This window comes from Helianthus annuus, chromosome 3, assembly GCF_002127325.2.
Source record: "Helianthus annuus cultivar XRQ/B chromosome 3, HanXRQr2.0-SUNRISE, whole genome shotgun sequence".
Taxonomy (NCBI): Eukaryota; Viridiplantae; Streptophyta; class Magnoliopsida; order Asterales; family Asteraceae; genus Helianthus; species Helianthus annuus.
The window spans coordinates 64,939,996-64,957,812 of NC_035435.2; positions in this window are offsets into that span (position 1 = coordinate 64,939,996).

Sequence of the window (17,817 nt, forward strand, 5' to 3'; positions counted from 1 at the left end):
CTCTCTCTCGCTTCTCTTTGATACTCGGCCGAGAGCATTCACACACCCACCTCCATCCTCCAATCTTGATATTGCAATTCCAAATACATATCAAGGTGCTAGAGTTCATACAAGGAGGCTCGGTGCTTACGGAATCACAAGGACCTCTCTACATCACTATTAACCACCTAGTTTTCTCTTTGATTCTTCCCTAGCCTTGAGCTAGTTGTAAGTGATTCTAAACACCCCCCCTTGACCTTGTCTAAAGTGGTTAATAAGAGATTTAACAGGTAAAAATCATGAACACTAAAGATCAAAGCTTAAAGACTTAAAAGTATGATGAATATGGTGGTTAAAGAGAAACTAATGGTGTAAAACTCATGAATCTTGTTTTGTTATGATTATTTTATGTTGTTGATTGCTAGTAGTGGAATGGATTGTCATCTAACCACGCTAGATCCTGTTCATGGAACATGAACTAGCATTATGTTAAATAGAAAAGTTAAAAGATGACGAACCCTTTCATATATAAACATGAACTTGTGTAAAAAGAGTTTTTCTTATAAAATGGAGTTCTAAACTAGTAGATCTAAAGATCTACAAGTGGTATTTTCGAAGAACCAAGTGTAAGATGAAATCATGTTTAAAAACCGGATCTTTCTTGAAACAAAGGCATCTTTGTGAACCAAAAAGTGTGTAGACACTTGTGTAACGAAAGGATTTAACAAAGACATATTTTCGTAATCCTTGGACTAGAAGTTGTAAACTTTCATTTTCTTTAAAAATAAGATTTCCAAGAAACCGATTTTATTTTTGGAGATAGAAAGATCTACTAAAAATGTTGGAAGATTACTACGTATTTTTACACAACTTACAAGTTCATGTGTTTGCGACTTGTTCTTGTTTTGACTAGTTTAATGTTGGAATATTGTTTGTTGATGATGGGAAAATTGTTGATTGAGTTGTTAAAAGAAAATGATACACTTGTAAGCATGGCCACCTCCAGTTACAGAGGAAACTCTAGCGAAATTTTTACAGAAAATAACACTTGGAATATTTTCATGACAAGTATCTATAAATATACTTTTGACTTATTTTTCCAAATAAAATTCACCGTAAATTTTTATTACAAAATTTACAAGTGTCGGAGGTGGGATTTTTCATAAATAAAACTTGCTAAATATATATTTAGAATATATTTTTTTCATAGTAACACTTGTGTGAATTTTTATGATTATTTTGTGAACTACATAAATATTATTTTTAGAGTAAAAAAAATAATATTACTGGAACGTACTGAATAGTAACGACTCCAAAATAATACTAACGCCCTCACAATAAATATTTAAGTTACACCGGTATTATTATTACCACCCGAACTTTAAATGTAACTTACGTATTTTCAGAAAATACTCTTAAATGCGTATTTTGATAAAAGTATTATTTTGGGAAAAATTATATGGAATAAAATATAATATTTTTGGGAAAAATATTTATATTTTGGAGATAGAATGTTTTGGACGAATGAATTAAGGTATATTTTATTAAGTGAGACTTAATAATGAAGTCTTGGAATTATATAAACGCACATGTATTAAAACTCCATCCTTGGGAAGGAATATAATTATTAAATAATTACGAAGTGCAAATACGAAATAGTTGCCTAACTATTTCCCAAAAACGCTAAACCTTAAGCTAAGGCACGGTCGTCCGTCTAATAGAAGTTAGTACGTGTAGGTCGTCACGCAGCAGGTTGACTGGGAGATTACTGTTTCGAGACGCATTTCAGTGAGTTCATGTCCCCCTTTTCTCTTAAACTGTTTTCAGTTTCTAAACTGCTGGGGTGAAATACGTGTTACAATGTTTATGAATACTTTATACGTGGTATGGTTAGCGTAAGGAGGGTTACTACTTAGATTATGTGAGTGGGTAGGTGGGAACTGGAGGCCATTAATCCTCAGTGTAGGATCGACGGTCTTTAGCGGTAGATCTATCTGGGTGTAGCGAGCCCAGCCCCAGGCCCAACAGTACGGACCTCGGGGTGACTTGGTACCCGACGCAAAAATCTGCTAGGTTTGAGTCTTCCTACTACACTTCACACATATCAATGGCCTTGCAAACCATTGGTGATCTCTTTATTTCCTTATTTGCTACATACCAGGGTTTTTATACTTACAAAGGTTTTACATACTCACTTTACATGAACTCGCTCAACATTTTTGTTGATTTTTCCAACTTACATGTATTTCAGGGAATTAAGGATCTGGCACGGTATGCTACGTTTTCACGCTGCGTAAGAGTTATGGGGTCATCCAAGTTTAGGGGTTGTGGCTTTTACCTGGACGAGTCACAGTTCTTAAACTGCGTCTGTTTCATGTTTATGGTTATGTCTTCTAAACAATGTTTTTATATTATTAGGTTGTAATTTCCGTGGCATGTATCAACGCTCTAAAACAATGTTGTGGTACTTTTATTTCAAAACTTAAATCAATGGATGATCTGCATGGTTTTACTTTCATATAGCTTTGTTGTGATTAAGCTATGGTATTAAGAAGTCACACCAAATAAACCCATGCTTCCGCAAAGCCAGGGTGTGACAATGAAAACTTGGCTTATACTACCCGTTTTAAGAAACTCAGCATAATCATGCCTCACTTGGTATCTACTTCGAAACGCATGATAATCAAGTACATTAACGGGTTACCTCCCGCCATGCGTGATTCGATTGAAGCAGCTCAGCTGGAGACTATTGAAGAAGTTTATCGTCTTGCCGCAAGTTTGAACAACAACCGTGTCCGTGACAAACAGTTCGCTACCTCTGCTCCCTCCAAATCAGCAAACCAAGTTACCTAACAGCCCAGTGGCAACAGAAACTGGGAATGAAAGTCTCAGGGTTCTGGCTGCAACGCCATTGTCCCTACTACAAATACAAATCCTACAGGAAATGCTGCTATGCCAGCTGCTGCTGCTAAACAAGAAGTCGTACACTGGGGTTCATCCCAAGTGTGCCACTTGCAACTTTCATCAACCTATCACCTCTACTTGTCGTCTGTGTATCAATTGTAATCGTTACGGTCACACGACTCCCTACTGCCGTCAACCAAACCAAGCCCAGCAAGCGCCAGCTCAGGCAGCTCTACCAGCTCCCCCAGCTCCTCCGTAGAATCCTAGACCAGTCAACGCTGTTCGTGTATGCTACAAGTGTGGAGACACTACTCATCTCTGTAACCAGTGTCCTCAGCTAAGCCAGGAGCAACAGCCAGCCGCTCATGGACGATCATTCAACATCAATGCAAACCAGGCTCGTAACGACAATGACGTCGTGAATGGTACGTTCCTCGTCAATAATCTTTATGCTTCGATACTATTTGATACTGGTGCCGACAGAAGCTTTGTGTCCGTAGAATTTGAATCTTTGTTAAACTGTGCACGCTCTAAACTACCTAAGTTGTTTTCGGTTGAGATTGCCGATGGTAAATCATTCTAGTTGATTCTATTCTCGGTGGTTGTTCCCTGACACTTAAGACCACGTTTTTACTATTGATCTCATACCCATGCAATTGGGTAGCTTTGATGTCATAATCGGCATGGATTGGTTGCATAAGAATCATGCCGAAATTGCTTGTCACGAAAAGTACGTTCGTTTACCTCTTCCGTCCAGTGAAACTTTGCACGTCTATGGAGACCGACCTTCTAGAGGATTGAAGTTGATGTCATGCACCCAAGCGAACAAATGTTTACGTAAACCATACCTTGCTTTCTTGGCCCACGTGGTGGAACAAAAGGGCAAGGGAAAGAACATAAGCGATGTTCCAGTAGTGTGTAACTTCCCTGATGTCTTTCCTGAAGATCTTCCTGGTCTTCCTCCTCCTAGATCCGTCGACTTTCGTATTGATCTCACACCTGGTGCGACTCCTGTCGCCAAGGCTCCTTACCGTCTTGCACCCTCTGAGATGCAAGAACTATCTAGTCAATTGCAGGAACTACTCGACAAAGGTTTTATACGTACAAGTACCTCTCTGTGGGGTGCTCCTGTATTATTCATCAAGAAGAAAATGGTTCGTTTTGTATGTGTATCGACTACCACGAGCTTAATAAACTCACCATTAAGAATCGTTATCCTCTCCCTCGTATCGATGATCTATTTGACCAACTACAAGGCGCGTCCTATTTCTGTAAAATTGACCTTCGATCTGGTTATCATCAGCTCCGTGTTCTCGAAGAAGATATTCCCAAAACCGCGTTTCGCACTCGTTATGGGCACTATGAGTCCGTGGTTATGCCTTTTGGCTTGACCAACGCACCTGCTGTGTTCATGGATCTTATGAATCGTGTTTGTAAACCATATCTAGATCGCTTTGTGATAGTCTTTATTGATGATATTCTTATTTATTCAAAAACTAGAGCTGATCATGAACGTCATTTACGCTTAATGCTAGAACTTTTACGTGGTGAACGCTAATATGCTAAATTTTCAAAGTGTGAGTTTTGGATTAATGAAGTGCAATTTCTAGGGCACATTGTTAGTAAACAAGGCATTCATGTTGACCCTTCTAAAATTGAAGTTGTGAAGAATTGGAGTACACCTAAATTTGCATCTGAGATTCGTTCCTTCTTAGGATTGGCGGGTTATTACCGTCGATTCATCTCAGACTTTTCGAAGATCGCCGTTCCTCTTACTTCTTTGACTCAGAAAGAGAAACCTTTTGCTTGGGGTCCCAAGCGGGAGGAATCCTTTCAAACTCTTAAGAATCTCCTTTGTAATGCTCATGTGCTTGCTCTCCCTGATGGGAATGATGATTTCATGGTATATTGTGATGCCTCGAACCGTGGCTTGGGCTGTATGCTCATGCAACGGGACAAGGTTATTGCTTATGCCTCCCGCCAACTCAAAATACGTGAGAAAAACTATACTACCCATGATCTTGAGCTTGGCGCAGTTGTTTTTGCGTAAAGATCTGGCGACACTACCTATATGGTACTAAGTGTGTGGTTTTCACTAACCATAAGAGCCTACAACATATCTTTAACCAAAAGGAACTTAATATGCGTCAGCGACGATAGGTGGAATTGCTTAACGACTACGACTGCGAGATTCGCTATCATCCTGGCAAGGCGAATGTAGTGGCCGACACTCTTAGTCGTAAGACTCATGTTAATTCTATCCGTTGTTCTCACATCTCTAGCGATTTGCACGCTTGTATCCGTGAGGCTCAGTATTCGTCAGCTAATGAAGCCAGTCTAATCGTGGAAGTACGAGGTGCTTCTATTGATCAACTTGAAACTAAGTCTGACGGACTTCAATACTATCTCAATCGCATCTGGGTGTCAGATCGCAATAATCTTCGTGAGATCATTATGAATGAAGCTCACAAATCTCAATACTCTATTCATCCAGGTGCTGATAAGATGTACCATGACTTACATATGACTTATTGGTTGCCTGGTATGAGAAAGGACATTGCTGCGTACGTCTCGAAATGCGTTACCTGCACAAAGGTAAAGGCTGGACATCAACGTCTTTCAGGTCTCTTTGAACAACCCGAAATCCCTGTTTGGAAATGGGATAATATCGCTATGGACTTTATAACTAAACTACCCCGTACACCTGCTGGTTATGATAGTATTTGGGAAATCATTGACCGTTTGACCAAATCAGCCCACTTTCTTCCTATTCGCGAAGATTATAAAGTGGAGAAACTTGCCCGAATCTACAGCGAAAAAATCATATGCCGTCATGGCATACCTCTTGACATAATCTCAAACCGTGATGTTCGTTTCACTTCCCGTCTTTGGCAAACGTTTCAATCCGCTATGGGTTCTCATTTGAATCTTAGTACGGCCTTTCATCCTCAAACGGATGGACAGACAGAACGTACGATCCATACCCTAGAGGATAAGCTCCGTTCTTGTGTCATTGACTTTGGTGGTAACTGGGATGTACATTTACCATTGATTGAGTTTTCATACAAAAACAACTATCATTCCAGTATTCAGATGGCTCCTTTCGAAGCTCTATACGGTCGCATGTGCCGATCTCCTCTCAGTTGGCATGAGGTTGGTGACAAGCAACTTAATGGCCCTAAAATCATTCAAGAGACGACGGATAAGATTCTTCAGATCCGTGATAACTTGATCAAGGCTAGGAGCAGACAAAAGAGCTATGCTGACAAAAGGCGTAAGCCTCTGGAATTTTGTGTTGGAGATCAAGTTCTTCTCAAGGTATCTCCCTGGAAGGGAGTAGTTCGCTTTGGTAAGAAGGGAAAGCTCGCCCCTCGCTATGTGGGTCCTTTTACGATACTCGAAAGGATTGGCAAGGTGGCGTACCGACTCGACCTGCCACAGGAACTTAATAATGTGCATCCGGTGTTCCACGTATCTAACCTCAGGAAATGCTTAGCCAACGAGGAACTGCAGGTTCCCCTCGAAGACTTGCAAGTAAATGAAACTTTACATTTTGTGGAGGAACCGGTCGAAATCATGGACCGAGGTATCAAGCGACCAAGGGGCAGCAAGATTTCCATAGTCAAGTTTCGATGGGAAGGAAAGTGTGGCACCGAATTCACTTGGGAACTCGAGAATGAAATGAAGACCAAGTATCCGCAGCTCTTTGAGTAGTTTTCCTCTTAGATTTCAGGGACAAAATCTCCAAAAGGGGGGAAGACTGTAACGCCCTGTGTCCCTAAACTTTTTACCTTTTGACAATTCTAGTCCATATACTATGTGAAACTTTACATTATGTGAAACTTTGTGATACTCGACCCTTATGATACCTGAATCTTGTGAATCTAGACTCTTGATACTCTGAAACTTGACTCTTGATGCTTGATACTTGTTAAACGCTATGAATCTTGAAACTTGAAACTTGATACTTACTACTAGACACTTGATTCTTGACTCTTGATACTTATTAAACAAGACTCTTGATATTTATGGAACGAGAAACTTTGAGACTTTGATTAACTAGAAACTTGAAACTTTTGCACTTACTGGCTAGCTTACGTAAACTTGAAACACGGAAACTCTTATGTTAGTTATACAAACTTGTCATGTGATAATATTACACAATAATACGCAACGCAACACTTAATCTAGCTCGCGAATCGAATCGAAATCAGAAATCTAGCAAACGGGTCTCGGTTGACCGAATGGACATCCGATCGGATGACCATCTGATCGGAAGGCCATTCGACCGAACAGCCATCCGACCCAGCACTTGCACCGTCTTAACTCTCCTACACTATAAATACCCCTGTTGTTGCGTGTGAAGTGTTATATATATTAGGTGTATATTTTAAGCTCTTTTTACACTTTTTAGCCAAGTTTTAAATTTATAAAACACGATATTTACTAACACTAAACACACATATGGGCAAGTGCACCCATCGTGGACGTAGTATAGTGTTGGTAAGATACCGAGGTCGTCCAAGGACACAAGAGCTTTTAGTACCGGTTTATCCTCAACGTCTAATCAAATCAAAAGTTAGAAAAAAGCTTTTAAACTAGAAAAATAAAACTAACTAAAATGCTGAAAATAAAAATAAAAGTAAAAACAGATAGACAAGATGAATCACTTGGATCCGACTCGTGTGTAGTGTAACCTTTGATTATTTCCGCACTTTTGCACATTTTAAGAGATTATCTTAGTTATTGTAGTAGGCCCCTCTTTTGAAGGCGACGTTACCCTCAACCCAGTAGTTTGAGTCAGCAAGGATACAATCCTAAAGGGTCGGATTATTGAAAGATAATTAATTAAGTTATTAATGCATAATGTGGTAGGCCCCTCTTTTGAAGGTGACGTTACCCTCGGCTAAGTAGTCTGAGTCAGCAGGGATACAGTCCTAAGTAGCCGGGTTAAATTTTTAATAGTAGTTTAACTTATGAGGGGGGTCAAAGAGTTTGGACCCCCGCCATCCAATACCGGTGGGTATTGAAGGAGGTCCTACTAAATTTGACCCAGGTCCTTTGCAGGATCTATACACTGAACAATGGCAAGACTCTTACCAAACCGTTCCCTTAACCCCCGACCAGGTAGCCAACATATCTCCATATAGACCGTGGAGATATGAATGGTGAAAATCTTTTATTGTATATAGACAGTAAAATAATGCCAAGACACCACGGACAAACGATAAGGAAGAATCACCTTCAACATAAGAAACTAGTTATTAAAGTCATTAATACATAACCAAATAAAAAGTGTGAAAAGATTAAAAATAAAAAGTATTACACTAAACACTTGTCTTCACCAAGTGATGTAAGAGACTTAGGCAAACATGGCCTTTGATTGTCAAGAACTCTTACGATCAATCTTGGATCCCGAGACGACTCACACACTCTATAATGGACAATGGATGATGGTGGTGGATGATGGTGTTGTGATGGTGGTGGGTGGTGGGTGAAGTGTGAGAGAGGTGGTGTGCCAAGGGATGAGTTGCAAGTGAACCAAGCACTCCTATTTATAGGCTGAGCAGAAGCTCGGGCACGGCCCCATGTCCATCCTTCTCTTTTTCTTCATTAATTGCAGTTTGTCTGCATTAGTTGAGCACGCCCCCGTGTCTGCTGGGCACGACCCCGTGTGCAGAAGCATATCTGTACTATCAAGATTTGCCTAGATTTCGCGAATCTTATAGTTGACCACGGTCCCGTGTCCGCTGAGCACGGCCCCGTGGTGGGCGATGGAAGCTTCTACAACTTTGTCTTTTCTGCTGACACTTGGGCACGCCCCCGTGCTCACTGACACGGGGCGTGTTCAGCCTTCTGTTCTCTTGTTTTGCTTGGGAAGATGCTGTCAGGGGGTCGGGCATGCCATGTTTGTTCCTTTTCTTGTATTTGTGTTAGATTTAGCTGCCTTTTTGCTTCTTTTGTTTATTTGAGCTCATTTAATCCTGAAAATACAAAAGGAAGACAAAAACACACTTTTTCCAACATTAGTACTAAAAAGGGTTAGTTTTATGCCACAATTGATGTAATTTATATATTGCATTTTGTGCACATCACCTATCACATCACTTGATGTGACAGGCTCCTCCGACCAACACGCTCTCCAACTTTCTAAGGCATTTCTTCGATTTTCAAGCGATTTTTGTAAGTTTTCTTCATAATTCCTGTACAACTTTCATCTATACGCATTTCCTCACTTGATCCTTCATCAAAATCATACTTTTCACCATGAAATCACTAAGATTTGGGCTCTTGAAGGTGACGTCATCTACACGTTTTACTACAAATCTTTACAAATCTAAACGTTTCTATTCATTTCATGCTTTTCTTAACTTATCTACTCAAACACGGTGAGATCCGAAACCAAAACAGGCCTAGGACTTGTTCCTTAGTCTAGAGTCAGCTCGATAATAGATTTCCACCGGAGAGATGACCAAATTACGGATCCAACCTGAAACCTTGCCAAGAACAGCCATCCGATCGAGCAGGGTGATGCCCATCCGATCAGACGAGCTGAACCTTAGTGGGTTTCCGTTGTCTATATACGTTACAACGTCGTCTCTGTTACACTCAAACTTAGAAATTTTACGACGATTGTAAGGGAACAAGATCACAACAGTCGAACGACCATCCGCTCGGACGACCATCCGATCGAACGGTCATCTGACCGAACGACCTGTTCCCCATAGCCTTCAATACTTAAACTATTTAAATCAGGATTTTGAACTATGAAACTTTCACACGAACATTCATCCGATCGAACGGTTATCCGACCGGATGACCATCCGATCGTACGACTTGGATTTATACTACAACAAAAACTTCAAAAGTTTGAAACTATCTACAAAACACATCTACTAATCGAATGACCATTCGATCGAATGGTCATCCGTCCGGATGACCATCCGATCGGATGGAGGTCCATCAAACCCAACAGGTCATCCGACCGGATGACCATCCGTCCGGATGGCCATCCGAACAGGAAACCTGTCTGACACTTTGCACAATTTAACCTTCTGTCCAACGCTCATACTGTTAAACCATAATCAGGCTAACTCCAGCGTGCCCTTCAATCCAATAGTAGGTGTCGATACTTAGCACCCACTGTGAGTATACTCGATCCCTTTTTGTTTTTGAACACTTTTGGGATGCAACATGTATTCTATAAACTTGACACTTGACACTTGAAACTTGTTTGAAACTTACTCTATCCGCTGTAAACATGAAACTTGATACTTGGAAACTTGAGACTTGAGACTTTTATGTTATGTGAACGTTTAATCCTTGTGTGTAGTTCCGCCTTAACAATGGTAGCGCTATAGGGGTAATGCACCTCCTCGTTAGTCTTTGGGGTATTGTTAGGAGGAGACATTTTTGCTTTCCTTGAGTCTTGGGAAAGCGGTTAACGCATTGGAATCTTGGGCTATCACTTGGACTACGTTTAATAGCATGGTGAAACTTGTTACACATGTTTATTGCTGGATATGAGTTTTTGGAACGTTTTTAAACTAATATGTTACTACGTACTTAAACTTGTATACTCCCCAACATTTTTGTTGATATATTTAAATACATGTTGCAGGTTGATAATAGCCGAGGAAACAAGAAACTTGCTAGGATGTTGCTTAGAAACACATCGTAGCAACTTAAGAAGCTTTTGAATAATATTTCGGGATGTTTTGTACTTGATATTTTGTGGTTGTGAAACTTTGATGCTTAGAAAATGCTTTGAATATAATTAATCTATATTGAAACTCTAGTGTTATGGAAACTCATGAGTAATCTGAACGCTTAGTGCCGCACCCCGATGTTTCCGCCATCGGTTGGGGTGTGGCAGATAGATCTAAGCGTCTTCTAGGGCTAAGTCAAAGTACATACATAGACAAAATGATGACACGCTTCAAGACGGAAAACTCCAAGAAAGAATGTGTTCCTATGATGAAAGGGACCGTGTTGAACAAATCGCAATCTCCTTCAACAGACATTGAAATTAAACAAATGGAAGCAGTTCCATATGCTTCAGGGATTGGTTCTATCATGTATGCTATGTTATGTACTAGACCCGACGTCTTGTATGGTTTAAGCATGACTAGTCGTTTTCAGCAAAGTCCTGACATTGCCCATTGGACTGCAGCAAAGAACATTCTGAGGTACTTGAGAAGATATAAAGATATGTTCTTGGTGTATGGAGGAGTGGAAGAAGAGCCCACTGTAATGTGTTACACTGATGCTACCTTCCAAAGTGACTGAGATGATTCTCGCTCACAATCAGGATTCGTATTCAATCTCAACAGAGGAGCTGTCTATTGGAAAAGCTCCAAACAAAGTGTAGTGGCGGATTTAACCACTGAATCCGAATATATAGCCGCATCGGATGCTACAAAAGTAGCTGCTTGAATGAATAATTTCATCACCGACCTTGATGTGGTTTTAAGTATTCAGAAACTAATTGAGGTGTTCTGTGATAACACAGGAGCCATTTCACAGGCCAAAGAGCCCATATCTCATCACAGGGCCAAGCACATTCTAAGAAAGTTCCACTATATACGGGAAATACTGGAACAAGGAGACATCATAATAAGCAAAGTAGACACAGATCAAATCCTAGTAGATCCATTCGCTAAACCATTGACTCAGGATAAGCATGACCAACACAGGAATGCTATCGGTCTTAGATTAGCTAGCCATTTGTTTTGAATAAGTATTTAGATAGACGAAAATATAAACAATTGTACCTTTTGAATTCACTTTTGATTTAATGTAAACTGCAAACTTTGAATCTTACAACAGTATTCGATTTTAATATGTTTAATCCATGAATCTTGTATTCTAAATTATTCGTAGTCGGTCAGACTCCTGGGAATGACTCTGAATTAAGACTATTCTAACTTTGGAGTCAATGAATTGACTTCCAAATTCACAGACCTCGTTATGAATGACGCTGGATGTAACTTACATCAAATCATATTCATGGATTTTAGTCATAAGATGCTTTGATTTAGATATACTCATTTAGTATCCTCTGACCTGAGATACGTACTAGAACTTTTGTTTACTAAAGACTATTCTTTGATCAGTGTCAAACATTGTCGCCTAACTGCCAGTCATAAAGTCATTGGTTAGGAGTAGTTCCGAAGTTCAGTGGGAGTTATATGTAGTCAAGATGGGATTCTGTACTCTTACATTATATGTAACAGTTAGACATCAGGGCGCCCTCGTTGATTCAAACTGGTAAAGTGTAAGGCCTTACCCAAACTTACTATGTGTTTGATTGGACCACTTTGATTCTTGAACGACAACGATAATGATTGAACACCATGTGAGATTGAATCTGATCCATGTCTCTTTTTTAAATTGATGTTTTATACGGAAAGGAAGTAGGACAACGATTACCATAAGCTCATTGTCTTGCAACATGATGTTCTAAGATGTTTTGGTTAATGACTTAAAAGTTTCATAACTTGTTGGGGGCAGCCATGTGTAGCTAAAGTGCCTCTGGCTGTCAACGTTAAAGAACTTAATCGAAAACCGTCCAAGTGGGAGCATGTTGGAAAAATGGACCGGTCCGATTAGTTAACGCGGCCGACTGAGTTATGACTCGTAAGAGTTACACTGTGGGCAACGAACTAAAATCCACTTAACTGGTTTAACTGGTAATTACGAACGATATGCGAAATGGAACATAATTATATTTATGATCATGAGCGGGTATGAAACGCCCTCACACATATTAACTTAAAAACGACGCAACGGAAAAAGAGCCTTAAAAATTTCTTTCTCTATTAGACACACTTCTTACATGAATGCTCAAATACGGAATGATAAATGTTAACTAAAAGAAATATACAACAATCACTTTCAATTAACACTTTAAGGCGTTACATAATTAAAGCTAAGTGACCGTTCTTTTCCATACAATCCTTGCTCTCGACTCGATCTATGTCCGCTTCTCTTCGTTTGTGGTAGAAGAAATCCGTGTAGTACCTGTGGACATCACATACAACTTAACCATTAGTCGTTAACAACATCATACAACATTATTCTCAGGTAATTTATATCATTCGAGTTTTGGGGTGTTACAAGTCTACCCCACTTAAAGGAGGTTTCGTCCCCGAAACCTTGCTCATTTCCACTTAACATTGAATACCTTTTCTTCCCGCCCCATTAACTAGGTCGCGAGTCCATTCCGGTGACGATCTTTAACCATGAGAACCCGACCCAGAGTTCTTAACAGTCGCGTTTTCATTGTTTAATGCTAGTTTCTAGCAAACATAAACATAATTGTACGTTCCATCCCTATCAAACAATACCTACCTTCGTTTTTCGGTTATTATTAACCCATCAACAGGCACGTTTAGGGTGCATCCCCTAAAATTTATTTCCTTAGATTTTGGATTCCTACCATTAGGTTGGTCTTTAGTGATCATCATCACACTCTCATCCATTGCAATCCATTACATCGAGTCATTACTTTCACATTTTCCTCATTACGCTTTCTACATCACATTGACCCGTTCGTAACAGATCAACTACACACACACTTTACGTTTCCGTCTTTTAACAACTTCCTCTAAAATTTTCAGCTCATCGCAGTATCGTACTTAAACTAGAGTGTGCGCAAGCTTGTAACAGACTAAAGAGTCTAATGTCGTGATTTACAACATAGCAAAACGAAGTCTATATGAACTTACTGATACATTTCACCATTAGTATTAGATCTAATAAATCTCATTTATACCTGGAGTTTTATTTCTACCTTCTTACTTATACACGCACTGCTTACTACATAAGCCTAAACTAAAACTCATTCTTACTTAACTTCTAAAAGCCAACCCTTCCTTTTCACAACACATTCTGCACTACCTTATTTCATAGGAAATTAAAACATTAATGCATTTGACCTGTTCAAAACAGATCAATACGTGACTATTTCTTAATATACCATTTTTGCTGTTTGACCCGTTCACGACGGGTCAATACATAACCGTTCTTTCTCAATACTTTAGCTTATTTGTCAAATTCTGTAGTTTGACTTTACTTTTCAAAGTCAAACTTCCACTTCTTTCTTATTATAAATACACACAACAAAGTACACGTTTGTACTTCTCGTCAATTCAAGCATACATACAATTTCATCGCTTCATGTTCCAATGCTTCTTACAAATACTTGTCCTTTTCATCAAAACTTAAGCCTTCTGTCCGGGTCATAACCCGTCATTTACTTTAACTCTCAAGGTTTGAGTACTAACGTATTTCACGCATGTAACTTATCCAATGTTTATTTCTCACTGCTAAAGCTTCTTACCACATTAGCCGTTTTCAACGATTTATACTTATACTTACTTAATGGACCAAACTGCTCTATCTTATTCTATTATTACTTAATCTATTATGAACAATTCATCTTCATTCGGCTTTTCAAAAGTCAAACTATGATTACTTCCTTACCTGCATTTTATTACTTGCCTTATTAATTATTATTTTACTCTATTCGACTTTTCAGAAGTCTAATTTGTAAATATATTCTTACATATGCGTATCAATTATTCTATTCTGACACATCCATCTCTAATCAAGTAATAAGCTCCTATTAAATACATAACCTTTATACATACCTGACGCAAGTTAAAATCCATTGACTCGTTATGCATACCTTGCTTGACTATTTCCTTCCAGTTTGTGACATTACATTACCGTACATCATGCTCACCTACAATTAAATAACTTGACCAGTTCAAACATTAAATACCGGGTTCAAATGGCAATCACCATTTGACTCGCATAACTCATTTATCCTTTCAACCATTCTTTCAAACAATACATGAGCATAATTATATTCATATATTACATATATATATATATATATATATATATATATATATATATATATAAGTTCAAAACATAACTTGAATAATATCCGCTCCTTAAAGAATATTTACTCGTTCGATCTATAATTACTTAAATTTTTGAGCCTTTCATTCTTGTCATTCATTCTTACTTATTTGATTCGTGCCTATTTACGAATTTTAAACTTTTTCATTCTATCATTCATTCCCTTCTATGTTTCAAATCCGTCTCGCAGTTTCTAACATATCATTCATATCTTTCATTCCTTTCATGTTTCGAATCCGTCTCGCGGATTCTAACATATCATTCATACTTCTCATGTGTATTTGGTACCTTCAAAGCCCTGAAAGTCTTAGATTTCCCTTGACCCTCACGTCCACCTACTACCTAATTCTAACGGACACGGTCTCACGAACTTCATATGTTTCTTATGTACTGGCCAGGTACACAATCCACATAGTAGTTTCGTGTCTTCGTGTAATCGTCACCTTATGTCCGAAGAATTAGGTTTCGGCACGTGTAACATTTTCAAAACTTCATTACCATTCTAGTATTATATTCCTTTTTAAAATTTTCCTTTACTTGATAGATTTTACCGTTACATGCACCCACATGTTAACTTTACGTACATGGGGTCAATTCGTCTTGTTACATGCCTTGGTGTCGGTCCTAGACCGCATTCACGGATCCTCCTCTCCAAGCAATTATGATTACCTTACACATAACATACTTTTAGTTTTCTTTAAATTCATACTTAAGCACATACTTACCATTGCTTCTACCCTTAGATCTTGATCGAGTCTCGGATTGTACGTGTTCCTTGTCACAAGAGCACACAGGTTTGAGTTCAAGTATTTACCTCTTCGTACTTGATTTCCCTCAAACCATGGCTCTGATACCAACTTGAGACGCCCTTACACGTAATAACTTAAAAACGACGCAGCGGAAAAAGAGACTTAAAAATTTCTTTCTCTATTAGACACACTTCTTACATGAAGGCTCAAAACGGAATGACAAATGTTAACTAAAAGAAATATACAACATTCACTTTCAATTAACACTTTAAGGCGTTGCATAATTAAAGCTAAGTGACCGTTCTTTTCCATACAATCCTTGTTCTAGACTCGATCTATGTTCGCTTCTCTTCGTTTGTGGTAGAAGAAATCCGTGTAGTACATGTGGACATCACATACAACTTAACCATTAGTCGTTAACAACATCATACAACATTATTCTCAGGTAGATTAATATCATTCAACAAGCTCTTACAAACATATACACCTACATATATACGCACACATTCTTACACGCACAAATACATACGTACAAGCTCTTACAAACCACTTGCATTCCCATATAATTTTACTAACATATCCTAGTCACAAACATCCATATGAATAAGTCTCATACGTACAAACTTACGTGCATGTTCATTTCTATTCATGCTTACCTATGGATTCTGTCACTAATATGTAGGTAGATCTATACACATACATATCTCCAAACTTATTTCTTTCCCACACATACTTTGAGTGAACGTTCTTGCTTATGAGTGAACATTTCAACTGTTGAGTGAACATTCTTGCTGATGAGTGAACATTCCAACTGTTGAGTGAACATTCTTGCTGACGAGTGAACGTTCCAACTGTTGAGTGAACATTCTTACTGACGAGTGAACGTTCCAACTGTTGAGTGAACATTCTTGCTGATGAGTGAACGTTCCAACTGTTGAGTGAACATTTTTGCTGACGAGTGAACGTTCCAACTGTTGAGTGAACATTCTTGCTGACGAGTGAACGTTCCAACTGTTGAGTGAACATTCTTGCTGACAAGTGAACATTCCAAATGTTGAGTGAACATTCTTGCTGAAACGAACTAGAAAAACAAGATTTGCCAGCTAACTGGCTCTCGTGGGGCGCGACATCTGTTGCATTGCATGACGGTGAAACTGAATTGCTGTCGCGTAGCGCGACAGCCCTATTTCGACAGAATACTTCCCTTTGCTGCGGTATAAAGTGCCCAGCTATGTTTTCAACCAAAACTCAACTTGAAACTTACATAACTTTTGAGCTAAGTGTTCGTTTTGTGTAATTCTTGTTTCTGCGCCTCCGTAATTTAATTACGGATTCGTTCACCATCTTAACTCACATCAAAAGCTAAATTATAAGAAAAAGGCTTAAAGATCCTTCATGCCATTATTCGACCCGTTCGATTCCACCATTTTATTTCCGACGTAACTAGATACTTTCAGCCTCGACAATCATTCCTACCTTAGTATTTTCATTTATTAATTAATCATACATGACCTTCTCACATTTATAAGCATTAAATAACTCCCTATACATACTAATAAGTGAGTCAGAATTCACTTACCTTGAGCGTCCATTTTCGCATTCGCTTCATTGTCTCCTCTTGACACGTTAGTCTTTCTTGCTTGAGTCCATTTCCACATGATACCTAATGCTTTTGTGTCACCGCAATCACATCCTTGTTAGTATACATGATTTTACATATAAATGATCATGTCGAATGCATAACTCGCACTTGACTTTTATAGTCAAGTCTAACAAACATAAGGCATACACCCAAAATCACATCTTTTCAAACTCATACAATCCATCATGTTAGCGCATAAAACGCATATTAATTTAACACATGCCATATGACGTTCTAAGATCTTCTATTTGTGACAAAATTCTAGCTATGCCCCTTAGGTGTAGTTGACTTTCTAAAGTCAATGGTTTAATGTATAAACTTTCGACTTAACCTCATATATTCGCGACATCGTATTAGGCTATACATATGACACTATATACATTTTATACTTATGATGCAAATGTACTTACAACCACATGATCACATAATCATACACGCATACATATTTACTCACACATACTTTCGTTTCATTACACTCACGTTCTTGTTAGCATATGAAATTATACATGAGAACAACCATATTAATTCACATTTCATATTCGACTTCCATTAATCATTTCAATAAGCACATGGTACACTCATGGTGAGATAGTCATTTAATCACACGATCAC